The following is a 17977-nucleotide window of genomic DNA, read 5'->3' as shown; positions in this document are numbered from 1 at the left end:
TTTTCTAATCCCGCAGTTCATTTTGTTTTCGAGGAGATTCGAAAATTTTCGGAATGGATTTTTTATCTTGCTCATGAGCTCATTCCATACATCATTGCACAGGTCGCTTGTCAAATACGACCTTTTTTATCACTCGAGGCGGAATAAAGTATTTTTGGTTTACACACTTTTGCATCTAATATTTGCTGGAAAGCCGGATGTTTGAATTAAAATAGAATTGCTTCTTAAACAACTTTGTTTCCTAAAGATGTGACATTCTTCGTCAAAAAATAGATACCCTTCAAAAATATTATTCGGTTTTAATGAAAATGTTGTTCAATGCATGACATGTGCAGAAAAAAATCCAGTTGATTCATTATCCCAAGAAAAGGAGTGACCAAAATCCTTCTCGCGAGGATAATGGAAATTATATAATTTATGTCTTTACACAATTACCAGTCCCTTCAATTTATCATCATATTTTGGAGACATTTCTCTCCTGATTGCCATTGTAAATATTTTTCAAACGTCATCTACGATATAATATTGTCTGAAAACAAAGCATTTGCACACAAATATTGTTTACATTTTCTGATATCGCATACTGCTCACAGGATGTCCCACAACTTTTTTATTAACTTAAGGGGTGAAATTTTAATTCAAAAGCAAAACCAAAAATAATGACAGTTACAACGCTGAAAATTGCCGCTGCAAAGTCGCAAGGATGTCGTCACATCATTTTCCTAAAAATAAGAATGGTCACGATGTAGAATGTTCCAATTGATTTGATACTCAAACGTACAAAGACACATGATAAGTATAGAAACCGAAGCCGTATAATCATAACTATTCTCTGTATTTGCTGCCTCTCTTTTCGATATCGTGCAAATGTTGCGACAGTGTTACGTAGTTAAGTGAAAAAGATGTTTCTCTTTTAAATAATGTTGATACTTGATTCACTGTGCGTTGCATATTCGAGTCTCTTTCTTAGCTGATGAGCATTTTTCGCGGTAACGAGAGCTCGTTTGTCCTTCTGCCTGTGACGCTTTCCCCAGCTTCGTGTGCGATTTAGCGAGAGTAAATGCGTCTTATCAGCTTGCAGTTGCGGTCTTGCGGAATGAAATGCGTTGCGTAAAACGAGGCGAGCTCTCTAGAAGCCTAAATCCAAGACTTCCAACACAAAAAACGTCTGCCAGTTGAACAACAATGTGCACCCTATACCCTCCAACAGTCAGTGGTACATTTCGTAAAACTTCCACTGCGGTTGTAAATTGCAAAGAAAGTAGTGGCTACTCTCAAAGACTTGGTACGGTAATAAATTTCCAATCCGAAAATTGTAATGAAGAACTTGAATTTGGTACTCTGATGACGTTTAGGCCTTCTATAATTGACCAAAAATTGTTGTACCCTCTAAAAATCAAATGTAAAGAGAGAAAGAGGGAAGTGAGAAATGAATGACTTGCTCTGCTCTTGCACCCAAGAAAAAGTTTGATGAACTATTTCACAAGTACTACTTTACCGTACTGTTCACTAGTACTAGTATTTCACTGATCCGGCAGTTCAAATATGAGCATCCTTTAGTCATTCGAAATTTTTAAAAATGTATAAATTCTAAATAAAATAGATTACTCGCTCTTATGATAATTTTGGTCGATTGCAGACAAGTGATAGAGCTATAGAGCTTGTTTTATAAAACTCCAAGGTGAAAATCATCTTAATATGCCATAACAACTGGATACTTTGAGAAATAAGTTTTTCTTTTGGAATTGATGAAATAATTTATTATTTTTACCTCAAACTTGTGTTATATGTTTTATTTGTGTGTTTATATGTGTGCTTACGTACAAAATTAAATTATTCAAATAATAATTAATGTTCTCTCATTATCTTGAATTTTGCAAGGAGAACATAGGTTTGAAACATTTTACCAAGAGGTTTCCGCTCCGTACGCATAGAAAATAAAGCCCTTAAATCTTCTGTTTTTATTTATAGTATATTATCACTTGAGTTAAATATTTTACAAGTCTTATCAACATATTTACCTAGAAACATAGAGAAAAAAAGCTAGTATGTTCAGTAAAAGCCAGGCCTCTAATGAATTCACCATGAAGGAGATGAATCGTACTTTACAAGTAATCTAACACACACAAAATATGAGACACTCACTACAACTACACACACTATGTATTCACCATAATAGATTTAATATCCCCTGTGTGCGACGGAGAATACGCGAGTCTGTTACAAGCAGGTATAAATGAGCCATGAGGAGCAACGTGCAGGAACTTTTTTCCGGCTAGGAAAATGCTAAATTTACAAAAGACCGTGGTTTCTCCACTCAGTTGCCACGTAGGAGCAACATGAAAGTTGAAACGGAAGCAGCTCTCAACATCTTCGACGCTTTGGTTGTTGTGCAGAATCTTTGAAACTTAAGTTTGAAATCATGCACATTTACCGTTGTTGTGCAGAATATTTGAAACTTTACTTTGAAATCATGCACATCTAAAGGGAGCTACAGGTTTTAGAATTATAGCCTTATTCGAGGGAAACAATATCTCTTCATCATCGTTTTATATTACGCATTGCGGAGATAGCAGTGTCCGATTTGAGAAATACTGAAATGTGGTTCTGTATTCGCCTTGATCCGTGACCTGCACGCTTTGCTACTTATTTTTCAGTGTCATATAATCCTTTAAACATTTGGAGAGAGTTAAATGTGGTGTCAACTCTAATAAGACGTGAGCTCACAGAAATAACCAAATGGTTAAAATCTATGTGCGATCAAATGTTCGCACGCTGGGTGAAACTGGCAAAAGCAATTCCCACTATTATTCGGAGTTAACGTCCAGTTTCATATACTAACCAATCAAAATTTCGCGGAAACATTTTCCATCGTTTCGGATCCGTTTTTGGAATCTTACTGAAAAAAAACCTTTAACGAGGTTTCAATAACCAACCTGATATCAAATGATCTTTGCCCATAGTGTCATAACTGCGACTTTTTTCCCTGAAACCTGGTCATTTTAGGTGAAGCGCGTGCAACCTAATTGAGTGATACCATATTACAAGAGATTGCTTTATTTTTGTACTTTTAAAACGTGTGTAAAAAAAGGTACCACATGAAAAAAAACCCCAAGACAGTCATTTGGAAGAAAGGGGAAACCTTCTCAGCGCTTGTAACTCAACCCTTTAATTCCGCAAGCGGAAGCAAAGTAGCCCAACGAGAGGTATACGGACTGGATTAAAATAACTTGAGGAAGAGCGAAGGCAGAGAATAACCTTTTAGCTCCATTAGATGTTCCGTCCAAATACGATTTAGACCGCGTGCAAAGAAGCTCACCCGAGCCTGAGGCTTCTCAATTTTTATAGTAATTTTTTTTTTACTTTATTTTTTTTTAAAGACGCACATAAAACAGGCAAAAAATGATTAAAAAGTCATAAGGAACTCTGTTTCCATGATTATTAATGTAGTATTAAAAACAAATAGTCGATAAAGTTTTAATGGTGATAAATGTATCCTCCTGCTCAAAAAAAAGAAAGAAAGGAATTATTGCTCTGTAATTTTGCGAAAATAGATGAGCTGAATCATCAATCGTATGATGTTCTCTAGGCCAATTATAAAGCACTTTTTACTCTTTGATTGCTGAAGTGAATTGACTGTTAATGCTCAAAAGAAGTTTACTCTCAAAACATGAACTGAATATCGGGTTTCAAAAACAATTTCTCAACCATGCCTGTTAGAACTTTTGTGGAGTTATTCTGTGAGGTTGTGACCCTATAAATTGACATTATCTGAAGGTCATAACCTACAGTGCTTCCTAATAGCAGGAGCTATGATTGGCTGCCGCAACTCGAAGGAAGAGCATTGATTATTGAAACCCTTCGCCTGGTTAGAAAGTAGCATTGAACGATTTCTAGGAAACTTTTCAATGAAACATGGCTAAGATCCGATTCGTTCGTTAATTGTATACTGTTACAAACATTTAAAAGTATCGCATTTTTTTTCGCACCAAACAACAGTTCCGGACTCAGGAGATTAAAGTTCGAAGAAAATTAGCTGGATTTACAATGTGGGATCGGCAAAAAAAGACATTTATTAGGGATGAGTGTCAAGTGTCGGATGTAGTCGAACAAGTACGCTTTTGAAGGAAGAATTGGTTTGAGTGTGTAGATAGGATGAAAAATGAAAGGTTATGGGCAAAATTTGTATAGGTGGACGACCGTGAAAGAGAATGATGCCGGGACGACCTGCTCTCGTCGCCAGGAGATGAATAGATGTGTTTTGTGTTCTAATTTTTGACGACGGTCCGTCAAGATTATCAAAAATTATCATTATTTTCATTGATTTTCTCACTGTTCTTCCTTTTTTACGATAGTCGCTAGACAAACCGGGCTTATGGCCTAGCCGAGGGAAGAAAATGAACCTATAGATTACATTTTTTTAACGTTTTTACGCTCTTTAATTTGCACTATTCTAAAGTGAATATTGATTTTCAGAACGTTGGTTTTGATTCCATTTACCCTCTCATCTGTCACCGCGATATTCTCATCCTTTCAATGCTCCAATTCCCTCTCTCTCAAGAGGGCTCCTTTGCTCAATTCACTCATTGAAAACTCAAGCATATGCGTACAAAATTGTCATCAATTGATCCGGAGATCGCAGAAGACATTTTCAAGGGGCTGTACTTGAGCAAAATTGTTGGCTGTGGCTTAACGCAAAGCTGTCGGAATCCAGTGAAGAGGGGGCAGCCAAGATTATTTCCCCTTCGGACCTGATCTATACTAAGGCGGGTGGAGAGCATAAAAATTAGCGCCCATTCATTATTTTTTTCCGACGTTAAGCCGCATTTATTCCGGTCACAGTCATTGTTGTCAAAGCGGCCCGTGCTTTTGTCCCGGTCTGGTGAAATATTATGATATCCCGGACAGTATTTAGCTCGAGATCTGAAATATAACCCGCCTCGTTTTTGTTCTCAGGAAACGCGGTCATTCCAAGAAAATGGGCTTTTATTTCCCCGGAAAATGTTTAGGGAAGGAGAAGTGTAAGTGGTACAAATCAAAAGATTCGACTCTCGAAATCAAATTAATTGAAATTTTCTCTCTAATTGAATTGATTTGTATGGTGAGGGAAAGTAAATGGGGTTTGATGTTGATTACAATTCATTGCTGTGAGTAGTAGAGCGTGTATATGTTTTAAATGTTTTGATGACTTGCGCCGGGGAGAATCACTAACCTACTTTCTGATTTCTAAGGAGGAAAAATGAATTGTATTATTTTCGGTTTCGTCATTATTCTTCAGTTATTTTTAAATCTTATCCACCAAAAAAATGATAATAATATTCTAACTTATCTCCGTTTCAAGAAAGTGTTAATTCGTTTCTTAGCCGTTTCTTGAACCCATCCGCAAGTTGACTGTACATATTAAGACAATTTTTTCAACTTTGAAATAGGTTAAGTCATCACTCTGAAATCGTCAGCCACCTTTTTAGACCCTTCAAAACATCCTATTATGCTACGGTAATCGCTTTGCTCTGCATACTTATCTCTTTGCTCTCCCCTATCTTTATGAATCACCAGAATTTCGGTTAATACTATTGTCATCAGAGCCGGATTTGCAGTAAGTGCATCTGCACGGGGCGGCAGATTTTTGAGAGCGGCAAACTATCGATTTTTTTTCTTCTTCTTTTTTTAATCCATTTGAATTGCGAGTACGAATTCTTCGCTGAGAAGATGACAACGTGACTTTTACACTTTTACATGTATTGTATAGGTTACCCTTGAGACCGTCTGAAAGTAATGTGCACCTTTTAAATTATCCAGTTTTTTTAGGGGGGGGGGGGGGGTTCAGCCAATGGCGGGAGGGCGAAAAACAATTTTCCGCACTTGGCGCAAAAAATCTAAATCCGGCTCTGACTGTCACTCTGATCGTCCGCCGATTTTTCAATATTATCATGGACTGATGTTGAATGAAGTGAGTGAAGTGAGTGTTTTTAAAGTTTTAAAGATTACACCACTAAACTAAACTGCACTTCTAAAACTTTAGTAAATTGTTCTTACTTTTATATAGTTTGAAGCCATATCTTATAAAATTTATTTTTAATAATTTAACTATTAATGAATGATGAAAGCTTGAGCTTTTTCAATTAATCTCAAGGACATTGGTGTTCTATATTTTGTTTTTGGTGTTTGGAGAGGATTAATTGGAACTTCTTTTAGAATAATCATTTCACATTTGGCAGCCTTGAAACAGGGTTGCCGATAAAATGAAATTAATTTCCCTCCCAATCACATATCTTATGGAAATAATAACGGCTCAGGTTCTCCACGCTCTAGCTCCTGCGTTCGGCGCAGCGAGCCCTCCCCCGTTTGCTCCTCATTGCTTACACCGCTGATATCGCGCTCCGCATCGGATCCGATGATTGATGACGTGAAACGAGAAATCGCAGCTCCCAAGATCCAAGCCCGTCACTCACTACCACCCGCTCATCGTTGCCGCGTGTGACGTATCAATTGTTCTAAGCTCAAGTCCCAATCAGCTTTCAATCACACGTCGCTAGCTCTAAGTCCGTCCTCACTGGGAAAAAAAACACATCGGATCTAGAGTCCAGACTCTTAAAAACATCGACAAGAAAAAATACTCTTGATTCAATCGGTTTTTTGCTTAAATCAAGAACCAAGCCTCTTAATTTGAGCGGATTTCCTTTTGATTTAAGCAAAAATCTGATCGAATCAAGAGTATTTTTTCTTGTCAATGTTTTCAAGAGTCTGGACTCTAGATCCAATGTGTTTTTTTTGTAGTGCTCCAAGGTTTCCAGGGTGTCTACGAGTCCGGAATTTCCGGAAAGCCCGAAAATAGTGCTGATTTTTTAAGGGTGGTCCGGAAGTACTGAGAAAGTACGGAAATTCCGCAAGGAGGTCCCGAAATTTTTCCCTATTTTATCATTTTTGTCGCAACTAGAGCGAGATATTCAAATTTTTGAAATTTTTCGAATTTCCTCGATTGGAAGGTACTGAAAATGTTCTGAATATTTCTGTTGAGGAGGTACTGAATTCCTTCGGAATGTATTGTAAAAGTACTGATTTTCGGCCAGCTTGTTTTGGTAGACACTGGGGGTTTCCCATTTTTTTCCATGGAATTTTTATTTACATTAAAACTGTTACTCCAGAGCACAGTAAAAAAAGTAACACCATCAAAATGAAATTTGTACTCTGAAGTATTAACAGTAACAAAATACATTTTTTTAATGAATATTATTTTCTTCAATTTTCAAAGAAAATGATAAGAGCCGATATTAATGTTTTTAATACAATTTTAGCAATGCTACAACAATGTAAGGGAAGGAGGAACGGAGCGAGAACGATATAAATCCAATTAACCCTCTATGACATAAATTAATTTTGGATCTCAGATTCTGGGACACTAATCTATTTGTAGCTTGCTTAAAAAACATTAAGTACCAAATTTGTTTTCAACATTTTAAATTTTTGGGAATCAGTTATTCAAAATACGAAAAAACAAATGAAAATTTGCAAAATTCTGCCCCAGAGGAAAGATTCAATAAAAACTCATAAAATACGTTGTTACAAATTCGTAAGGCTATGCCATTGAGGGGTAACATTTTTTAGCAAGGTGCATGCCTCGTGCGAATGTAATTTTAAAACGAGGAATATTTGGTATATTTACCGTACAGAATCATTGTTCAGAACCATGGACCCATTGCGGTTACTGCTTTACCTTAGCATTGTCAAACTACTGTCAAGTTTCGTGTAAAAGAACACGATGCAGATCAACATCGAAATATCTTAAATTTAAAAGTCTGGAAAAACTCAAACACTTGTTATGAATAGCTCTTGCTAACGCCTAACGAGTGATCACGGCGGAAAACTCCTTCATTTAACGATGGTGCAATTTTAACTACTTAGGAGTTGAAATAGTTGTATCACATAATATTGGCATCTCCGCGCGGTGGGTATAGTGGAAGAAAATCTAATGTGGAGATGTGAAGCACTTTACGGCTCGAAAGACACGCACTTAATTTGAAATAAGTGCAGTTTAATCATTCTGGTAGATTTCAATTTTTGTATGCACTCCCCCGAAAGACGTCTCACAATTATTATCTTTCGAATTTTAACTTTGGCAAAGAGAACTATTTCAAATTGTGTCCGAGTGACCCCTCCCTTCCCAATTTCTTTTTCTTCGATTTTGAAACGCGCACTTTTTTAGGGTTTTTTCAGAAAATACACGACAGCATTCTCCTATATTGTGTTTTTGCACTTTTTTCTTCCCGGTTGTCGTTTTTACAAACAGGTATTCGACAAGCTTCGTCGTCGCGCCATGTCGCTACTCGCCGGTCGGCGCGGAAAGCATATCAGCGCCTACAAGAGTGCAAGAAAACTTCACGCATTACGCTAAGCACCACCATGCGGTCTGTGGTAGGCGCGACAAACGCAATAGCGCCTATACAAGAGTGCAGGAATACTTCATACATTACGCCAAGCACCATGCGGTCGGTGGTCGGCGCGGCGCGGCGCGGCGCGACAAACATATTAGCGCCTACAAGAGTGCAGGAATACTTCACGCATTGCGCCAAACACAGTGCAGTCGCGGGTCGGTGTGATACGCGTACGGACAATTCTACAAAAATTGTTCAATTTGACATTCAATAAACTAAAAATTCGACATGGTTATTTAAAATCGAGAGTTTTATTTCTTAGTCAATAATAATATCAGGCTTAACAATTTGATACGGGTGCCTTTTTTTATCAGGCATTCCCCCCTCCCCCTTCTTTTTACACTTAAAATAGCGTAACTTAACGTATAGGCTCATTCTTCCTTAATACGGTAGCCTAGCTCCGCGGCGAACATTCTCGCCGGCGGATCATGTAAATCACTGCCAGGAAGTGGCGCCTTTGCCTCCGTCCGGACACGAGACCGCTCGCTCCCTCAGGACTTCTGGGTCCGGATTGGACCCGTGTTCTCGCGCTAATGCGCCGCCGTGAGGGAGCCGGGAGCCAGCACCACCGCCTCAGACGCTTTCCCACCGCGACAAAGCAACAGTTGGCCGCCTCTGTCCCTTTCCGCAGCATCCCCGAAGCCGAGCTCACCGCGACACCGAGCACCGTAATCCCTCGCGCGGGTGACGTATTACCTATTTCTGCCACCAATTCCATCGGTCAAACCTCCGTGTTTCTGTTTTCGTGGAGATATCCGAAGGGCCAAGTTTCATCTCGGTCAAGTACCTGCGCGGTTCGCCCCCCCCCCCCCCCCCCGGTTTATGTCGCCTACTTCTTTGACTGTGGTGTGTTAGCTGTGGCTCGAGATGATTGTCATGGGTGTGCAGATTCTGAACAAGCGTTTGAAACTCCTGGGGTTGTTTTCTTTCATGATTTACTGAAGGTGAGTTTTGAAATTTGAAAAAGCTAACCTGGCGAGACAGCGAGTGATGCCAATAGACTAAGATAATTTTTTTTTACTCATCTGCCTAGATATGTACATTTCTTGTGTTCTTTTGAAATATTTTGAGTAAGATTTTTTTCTATCCTATTAGAGAGGCGGTTGAATCGCATAAAGATCTATAATAACTACTTCTTTCTGATTTAAGATACATATTTTAGAATCTTATCGATTAAAACATTCTTACTTTCAATAATCATTTCAAATAACTCATAATATCTAATTTATTTCGTTGGATCTAATTCTTTTCGAATGGCAATTACGCGTAATGCAAAAAACGGAGCTAGAAGGAGGCACTGAGTAAATAGAGCACAATTTCACAGGTTTTCGTCATAATTGCATAAAAATAATTTTGTTATTTTTTACTTTCTCGCTCCCCTAGGGTAGAGGAAGTATTGTCATCCTGCAAGGGGGAAAAAAAGAAAAATTGAAATTTCATCATTTCTAAACGTTTTTTTTTAATCATTTCATGAGATATTTCTCATCATCATCATTTTTGAAATAAATATGAAGATGAATACAAATAAGACCGAAAATCAATGCTCTCAAAATACACGTTTATTGGAAATTTCAAAATATGAAATAACTCGTAATTCAGTCCGTAAGAAGAAACCGAAAATAATAATCTGCAGCATAGACCCTGTAAATTACAAATCTACGTGTAAAAAATAATTAGACCCTGTAAAGCGAATTTTCATCACCTTTTATAAAGGTGCATGTTCTTATATGTAACTTAGAAGGTTAAGGGTACCACCTTAAAGCTTTTCATTTCTTAAAACTGATAAAGTAGCACTGGATTTTATAATTATTTCCCCATCCCACCCAAATTTAATTTTCTCTTATAATGGAGGGTCTAAAATTTACTCGGTCCATCTCAATTTTGGCGAGATGTTTACTCTCTTTATTTATTTTTTCTGTTAGTTGTCGAAGGATCCGAGAATCCGAAGAGCCGCACAAGTCAAGCGGCAACTGTCACTCAGTACTTCATCAACTCATCCATTCAAAAATTTCATTAACCATTTTAACTGGGATTTCCCCTCATTTCCCTCAAATTATTCAGCTGTTGACAGCGAGGGAGCTTCTTTCCCTTTCAACCAGCAACAATGAAGCACTCTACGAGAAATAAAATATTCTACGGCAACTCATAAATCATTCCGGAATCTTTATCCAGCTTTGAATGGAGCCCGGAGTTTAGTCGCTGGCAGAGCATCCTCGAGTAAGGAAACTCAACAAGAGAAATTAAAGCATTGTGATTCAAGAGTTTCGTAGAGTATTCTTACGTCCACTCATTTTATTCTGTGTTATTTATTTGCGTGTATTTGCGATTGATAAATTCGCAGGTTATTCGATCGATTCATCATTATTTGTTCCGCACGCGCGTTGACAGAACGCGCCGATTTAGTGGCATCCGCATGATGTGGCATCTTGTATAATATTGTATAGTAATTGTTGGAGTTGCTCATTGTAGGAGATTTTTGACGCCAATCTCCAGCTTCTCACCCTACGAACGGGAGAAAAGAAGGCCGCTAACGTCGCACTGGGAAAAAAACATATTGGATCTAGAGTCCAGACTCTTAAAAACATCGACAAGAAAAAGTACCTACTCTTGATTCAATCAGAATCTAGCTTAAATCAAGAACCAAGCCTCTTAATTTAAGCGGATTTCGTTTTGATTCAAGTAAAAATCCGATTGAATCAAGAGTATTTTTTCTTGTCAATGTTTTCAAGAGTCCGGATTCCAGATCCAATGTGTTTTTTTTTTCCAGTGCGATTTAATCGAAATCGGGGAGAACGTTGGTCAAATGAAATGCGTTGCTGCTGTCCTCGCAGCATTCCGAATTTTTATAATGTTTACCTTAAATACATACGTTATTAAAGAGGAAATCGACCTCCAGTATTCCTTACTTTTACCTTCCGTGTGGCCTTTTTTTTAGAACTCAGGGGAAATCATCATGCTGAATGATGGGGGAGGGGACAGAATGCCTCATTGCATTCTTTCATGGATTCAAATAGATATCTTTCTAAATAGGATTCTCACACGAAACATGGGAACGAGTGTCTCCACTTCCTCTCTTTTTAGTGTTTGTATAACCTTTTTCAAGAAATTCACGATTGCTGGTCTTTTTCAATACATAACCGTAATGAGCATCTAGAGATCGTTTCAGAAAAGGCACGTATTCTGGCGCGAAGGACTGCTACTGTTCACGGAATGAAAAATCGCGGGGGCAGGAGACGCTTTGCATTAATCGTTCAATTTAACAATGAAGGTCACCCCTAATTTTTTTTACAGTGGGTTAAACATGAACGAAGAATAATAATACTGAGTACGAGACTATCTAGCCATGTACGCCTCTTTCCCCCTCCAAACAATTTAGAAGCAAGTAATTGATTTCTAGCAGTGATAACTAGAGGTTTTCACTGATTAGTACAAGATTTCCTTTAAGGGGGTATGTAACTCGACAGTCTTGTGCCTACTACCTTCATTTTCTATCTGTGCATGACCTTTTGGAAATCGATTTTTCCCCTTAAATATGCCCGTTACTGAAATAAACTATAAATCCTTTTTTTTCTGTCCCAGGTAAGGATTTTGCAGAACCTGAACATCCATTCGGTAATCGATATCCTAAAACATCATTTTGGCTTCTTAGTGTTTGTTCTTGTGCTTTATGAGGATACCTTACTAACCGTGTCAAAAATCATACTCCTTCTTTATGCATAATCAATCACAATTATAAAAATTGATGATCATTCGTATAGTTATAAAAAGAAAATGAGAAACCCAAATGTTACCGGTACAATTTCACGGGTATTATTTTAGTGCAAAAGAATCAAAGACCAGAAGTTGAACTTTTCCTCCCATTACATATCAAATCTCTCTCTCTTATTATTATATCGTCCTCTTTCTCTTTACATTTCTCACATAAACAATCAAATACAAGAAAGCTGGTCTCCTCAGCTAACCCTCCTCCGAGACGGGTGGAAATGTAAAAAATCTGACCTTTGAAGAGGACGTCACAAAGTTCCTAATATGTCCGAAAGTTTCTGCTTGTCGAGTCGAAGGAAAAAAGCGCTGTCAACATTTTTGTAAGATCCTATCGTGAATTCCCGGCCGCACTTTGAATCCCTCCTGACGCTTCTGCTCAAAAATGAAAGAAGATTTTCCTCTCGGAGTTTTAACAATTCAGGGATTCCGGGGGATATTGACGGGGACGTCAGTTAAGCCGCTGTCTAAGTCCTCGTAATTTTCGGATTCCTCCGCACTTATCGAAGCCTCGTCGCTAAGGAGGCGCATCGAAGCTTTTAATCAACTGGTTTAATTAGGAGACGGGCGGGTGCCTCGCCTCACCTGCAAATCGGAGGAATTCCAGCGGACGGAGCCGCGGCGAATTTTCTTGTAAATTTTCCGCCCGCTTTCCCAGCCGAGCTTTGAAGGGTGTCGAGCTTTCATCGGAATCCGCCTCACGCTCGGATCCTACCATTATCCCCGCCGAAGAGCCTATTCAAAAACGCCAAGATCCCCCGGTAAACGTTGCCCGACCCCGCTGATAAATTTCGAATACACTCGTCAATATTTTTACCATACTGCCGTGCTAAGGAAGAACGCCGTATGAACCTTCAGGCGTTGCCAAATTTCCTCTGGTAAAATACGAATTTCTTCAGGAAATTGTAATTATTGCTCTTCCAATTTTTCAGACTATTTTGTTCACACTTTAATCTAAAATATCTGAAAATTTCAAGGAAAAATATGCATTAATTTCGTCAATAATGCATGTTTTATCCGGGGAAATTTGGCAACTCTCGAATGTTCATACGGCGTTCTTCCTCAGCACAGCAGCATACCTCATGGCTAAAAATTAAAATTTGGTGTCTCAATTGCAACAGCTCAAAATTTCCGATCGTGATTCATTCATGTTTATTTTCATTTTTTTTTTACCTAGAAAAATAGCCGTTAAATATGATGACTTGAAATTTTTTTCGCGCCGTTTTATGGTCATCCTGTAGGTTTCAAATCCGCACTAAATATTTCCCCTGAAAAGTAAGATATGCGCAGTAATGGAGATGTTGCATGTGTGAGGAATTTGCGATTTGATTGTTAATTCTTATGTAAAAGTTCGCGAGTAACACGATGGTGCCACTGGTTTTCTCTGAAATCATCTCACAAGCTCAAAAAAAGCTCTCAAGTTGAGGCCAAAATGGAGGGAATATCCCACGCTATCCTCAGAGTCCACCTCTACATCAAGACAAACTCTTCATGCAAGGATTGGGAGCAAATACATTATCAGGTTGCGTGTTTTCAGTTTTGGAGTCCCCAAATAAAGTGGCAGCCCTGTCAATAATGTATTTGCTCCCTATCTTTGCATGGAGAGTTTGTTTTGATGTAGAGGTGGACTCTCAGAATAGCGTGGGATATCCCCTCCATTTTGGCCTCAACTTGAGAGCTTTTTTTGAGCTTGGGAGTTGATTTCAGAGAAAACTAGCGGCACCATCGTGTTTCTCGCGAACTTTTACGTAAGAATCAGCAGTCAAATCGCAAATTCCTCACACATGCAACATCTCCATTGCAACAGCTCAAAATCTCCGATCGTGATTCATTCATGTTTTTTTTTATTTTTTTTTTTCTAGAAAAATAGCCATTAAATGAGATGACTTGAAATTTTTTCGCGCAGTTTTATGGTCATCCTGCAGGTCTCAAATCCGCACTAAATATTTCCACTGAAAAGTAAGATATGCGCAGTAATTTTAAAACTTTGCACGTGAGACACTTGGTTATTAAATTCAGCTATCGTTTGCAAATTTATGAAGATAAAGCATAAACTGCTTTTGTAGCAGTAGTTTTTCTGTTTGGTTCTCAGATTTTTTAATGTACTCATAAAATTTGTCAGAATCATTATTCGAGCTCTTTCGGAAACAGAATTTATTTTCGTCAAAGTAACGTCTAAAAGTCTACCACTTATCATTATTTTTCGCCTTTTCGCACACAAAGCCCTCTTGATGAACCCGCTATCCTCTATTAGTCGGAAAACTAGGAAAGAAAGAATTGCATTGTCTTGATAAATTCTGAAAAAGTCTCATTAGAAAGTTTTCTATAAGTTTGCATTATTTTAACCGTCTATTACAACAACCTGGCAACGGTGTAGTTCATCGGCCTGCTGTTCCTCCTCGCCCTCGCCACTCGTTTCTTATGCATGCACTTTCGACCACTTCCCCCTCGGAAGTTATCAGGAGAACTTGACGGGAAAAAAGTTTAATAAAATTATTCGTCATGTTGCCATGCCCTCTCTCTAGGGCTCGTCTAAACTCGAAATGCTAGACCAAAGATCTTGCTCGGGAAGAAAATATAAACGGACTGATAATCGGCTGCAGGCATAAGACCTGAGTTTAATGAATTTTGCAAACATTTTCTCTTCAAAATTTCTTGCGGCGACGACAACGTTCGTCAAGTTCAAAAATTAATTTCTACGATGTCACGGAGGACGATTTAAACTGCTGTCAAGGAAATCTCTAATTAATGCAGTGAGATCCACTTTTTTATCGGCATCAATACTGCCGTGCTAAGAAAGAACGCAGTATGCGCCTTCCGCCGTCGCCAAATTTCTTTCGAAAAACTACGAATTTTCAGGAAAATTTGTTAAGATTTCTCCTCCGATTTTTCAGAGGATTTTGTTTGAAATATGATCTAAAAAATCTGAAAATTGCTAGGAAAAATATACACAAATCTCGTCAAAAATAAATGTTTTATCCGGGGAAATTTGGCAACTCTCGATTGTTCATACGGCGTTCTTCCGTAGCACGGCAGCGTGGAGGGAAGAGATGGGTCATGGGGCATGTGATGTGTTGTTGACCTCGGGTAATACTGATCACACGTGCATGTGTCATTACATTCCGGGGAACATGCCGAACAGTGATTTCAATTCAGTGCAAATATAATGGTATCTTAGGTTAGTGCTCCGTTGGAAAATCGCGAAATATTGATCGATTGTGCAACACAAGGAGCGTAGCCTGTCCAACGTTAAGTTTTAATTAATTTAAACGGTGAAAGACGATCCGAATGCCCGTCGCAGCCTCGAGTGGTCTTTGGGCCAGTAATTAGCCGAGGTGTACTGCCGCGCTAAGTAAGAACGCCGTATGAGCAATCCAGAGTTGCCGAATTTCCTTCGACAAATCACGAATTTTCAGGAAAGATTGTGAATATTTCTCCTCCGATTTTTAGGAAGAACTTGTTCGTAATTTAATCTAGCAAGTCTGAAAATTTCAGGGAAAAATATTTAGGGTTTTCTTCAAAAATGCATGTTTTCAAGGAAGAATTTTGGCAATGTTCGAATGTTCATACGGTGTTTTGACTTAGCACGGCAGTGTATGGCCCGAATCATTCGCCATTGTTTGTTTGTGTATGTGCGTCACAGCGTTTGTGCCGTTGCTTCAGTGGCATGGCGCACAGTGGATCGAGTCAATTAGAGAGGTCGGACATGAAATGTTTTACTAAAATTGCAAATTTTGATGTTAATTTCGTCACAGTTTAAACTTTAAGGGGTGCTAAAAGGAGAAAATTTTACGGGGAAACAAATGGAACCACTTTTACATATATAAACTCTCGTCTACGGGTTTTTCTCTATTTTTATCTGTGCTTTTATTTAATAAAACGAAAATTTATGCCTAGTTGCTCTCACTCACAAAAGCATCCGCCGAAAAAGAAGACTGAAAAGGCCACACGGTGACTCCTAAGTGTCAGCCACCCGAGATAGAATGCTAACAATGGGTCAGTTGCGCTGGCCACAGAAACGTGTTTTGGTGCTTTGCTCTTGCAGATCAACTAAATATAATAGGATCTGCCCAAACAGCAACTTTCGATGCTGAATATTAACCGAGATATCGCGCCTTGAAACACTCGATTTATGACGTCATCCATTGCGGTAGTAGATACCATCTTATGCACTACCACCGTGGATGACGTCAAAAAGCCGACTTTTCTAAGGATCATATCTTTGTTGATATTTACCGTATAAAGTTGGTGTTAGAATACATCTTCTTATTTTTAGCTAATCTACAAGAATAAAGCATCAAAACGCAATTCTGTTACCAGTGCAACTAGCCCATTTTGCACTGCCAAAGTTTAGAGGCAACAACTGGCAACGCTAGCAACCCTCCTCCTAAAAAATTAAGAATGGATTAAGAATAATGGGGTGGAAGAGAAAGATAGATAATCCCGAAACTAGTCGGAAAGTAGGAAGTTACATACTAAAAATTCCACTGAATAAATTATAGATTCATCATCTGAAGCTCAGAGTAACGAGCAGCAAAACATATTAAGAGTATGGGGGCAAAAAATTACCAGAGGAGTATCATGAGAGTCTGTAAACAGAGCGTGCAGCGCGAGAGTATCCGGTTCCGGTAATAACCTCTGTTCCTGACGTGGTAATAGATCTCTTGAGAGTAAAGCTCTCGTTCAATTACACAAATTCAGAGAATTGTCTCCGATAGTTCCTCAAGTAAACCGTTTATTCCAGTTTGACAGACTTGGTGTTTACAATCTACTGCACTGCTTCCCTTGGCCCTCAGATTTGTTTGTTGTCCTCTGTTTGCTTTTCATTATTATGACATATTTATTCTCCATCCTGCAAAATCAACAACTTCTCTCCGTTCAGTCGATCCCCCTTTTTCATGCACTTGCTTCACTACTAATAAAATATTATCTGTACTTTTTCACCGAAGTGTTTCCTCGTAAATTATCACTCTTGCCAAGGTTCACGATGTCTTTGATTGTACGGACGCGAGTAGTTATTATCGTGCCCCAATGAGCACCCTTTACCTTTGAAATGCTACATAGGTGTATCGACGGTGTAAGTCGGCAATCACATAACTCGTATGCGGTGTCTGAAAATCTCCGTCTCTTTGTTATTTTTTTAAAGGAGGACAAATTGACAGCATTCCTTGAAGTTTTTGCAGAAATATATTCGCACAGGGAAGAAAAATCACAGCAGTTTTAAAGAATTGTCGTTGAGTAGTTTTCCGTTTAAAAAATAAAATATTACAGGAAGTCTGCGACGTCGCAAGCCGAGTTATGCGATTGCCGAATTACACCGTCGGTATGGTGTATGTACCGCATCGTAAACGTAACGTAACATGCTAAACTAGAAATTATATTATCTCAATCCAGGAATTATTTTGATCAATAAAGGGTCCTCATGCTAATAAGTGTAATTCTGTTTGAAAGCAGACAATGTAAATAAACTATAATAAATTTTGCTGTAAGGAACTTAATTTTGTGACTTGTTTATACATCCTCGTATCTACATAGGGAAAACTAATGGCTTGTGCGTGATTGTTACCGAAGTAAGCCAATAATATAGCAGTTCTATATTCCAAAATGTACTCCATTTTGCACACAGTTTGTTTTTAATAAATATAATCCCATTTTTAAGAGATCACAAAGGAACCAACCGACCACTCGGTACCCTCTGTGGATCAACTTGGATATTTTGCAGTAAAAAAAATGATCTCCCTATGAACAATTTCGATTTCCTTTGTGCTTTACACTAGAAAAAG

At 38.5% G+C, this 17977-nt stretch overlaps 1 protein-coding gene across 4 annotated transcripts in view; it reads left to right on the top strand.

Annotated features, from left to right (window-relative positions):
* The window catches only part of Ac78C (adenylyl cyclase 78C), a 257078-nt gene that overhangs the window by 167557 nt on the left and 71544 nt on the right, over positions 1-17977 (top strand). Inside the window, exon 1 of one of the 4 annotated variants that reach the window (XM_072298337.1) lies at positions 9255-9376. The exons of the other annotated variants lie outside the window; for them this stretch is intronic. The gene's annotated coding sequence lies outside the window, so the exon portion shown is untranslated. Of the gene's footprint in view, positions 1-9254; positions 9377-17977 lie in introns of those variants that run through there. 4 annotated transcript variants of the gene reach the window in all.

Source organism: Bemisia tabaci, chromosome 3 (genome assembly GCF_918797505.1).
Source record: "Bemisia tabaci chromosome 3, PGI_BMITA_v3".
Taxonomy (NCBI): domain Eukaryota; kingdom Metazoa; phylum Arthropoda; class Insecta; order Hemiptera; family Aleyrodidae; genus Bemisia; species Bemisia tabaci.
Note: the sequence above shows the minus strand (reverse complement) of the source record. Positions and strands in the feature narration are given on the sequence as shown.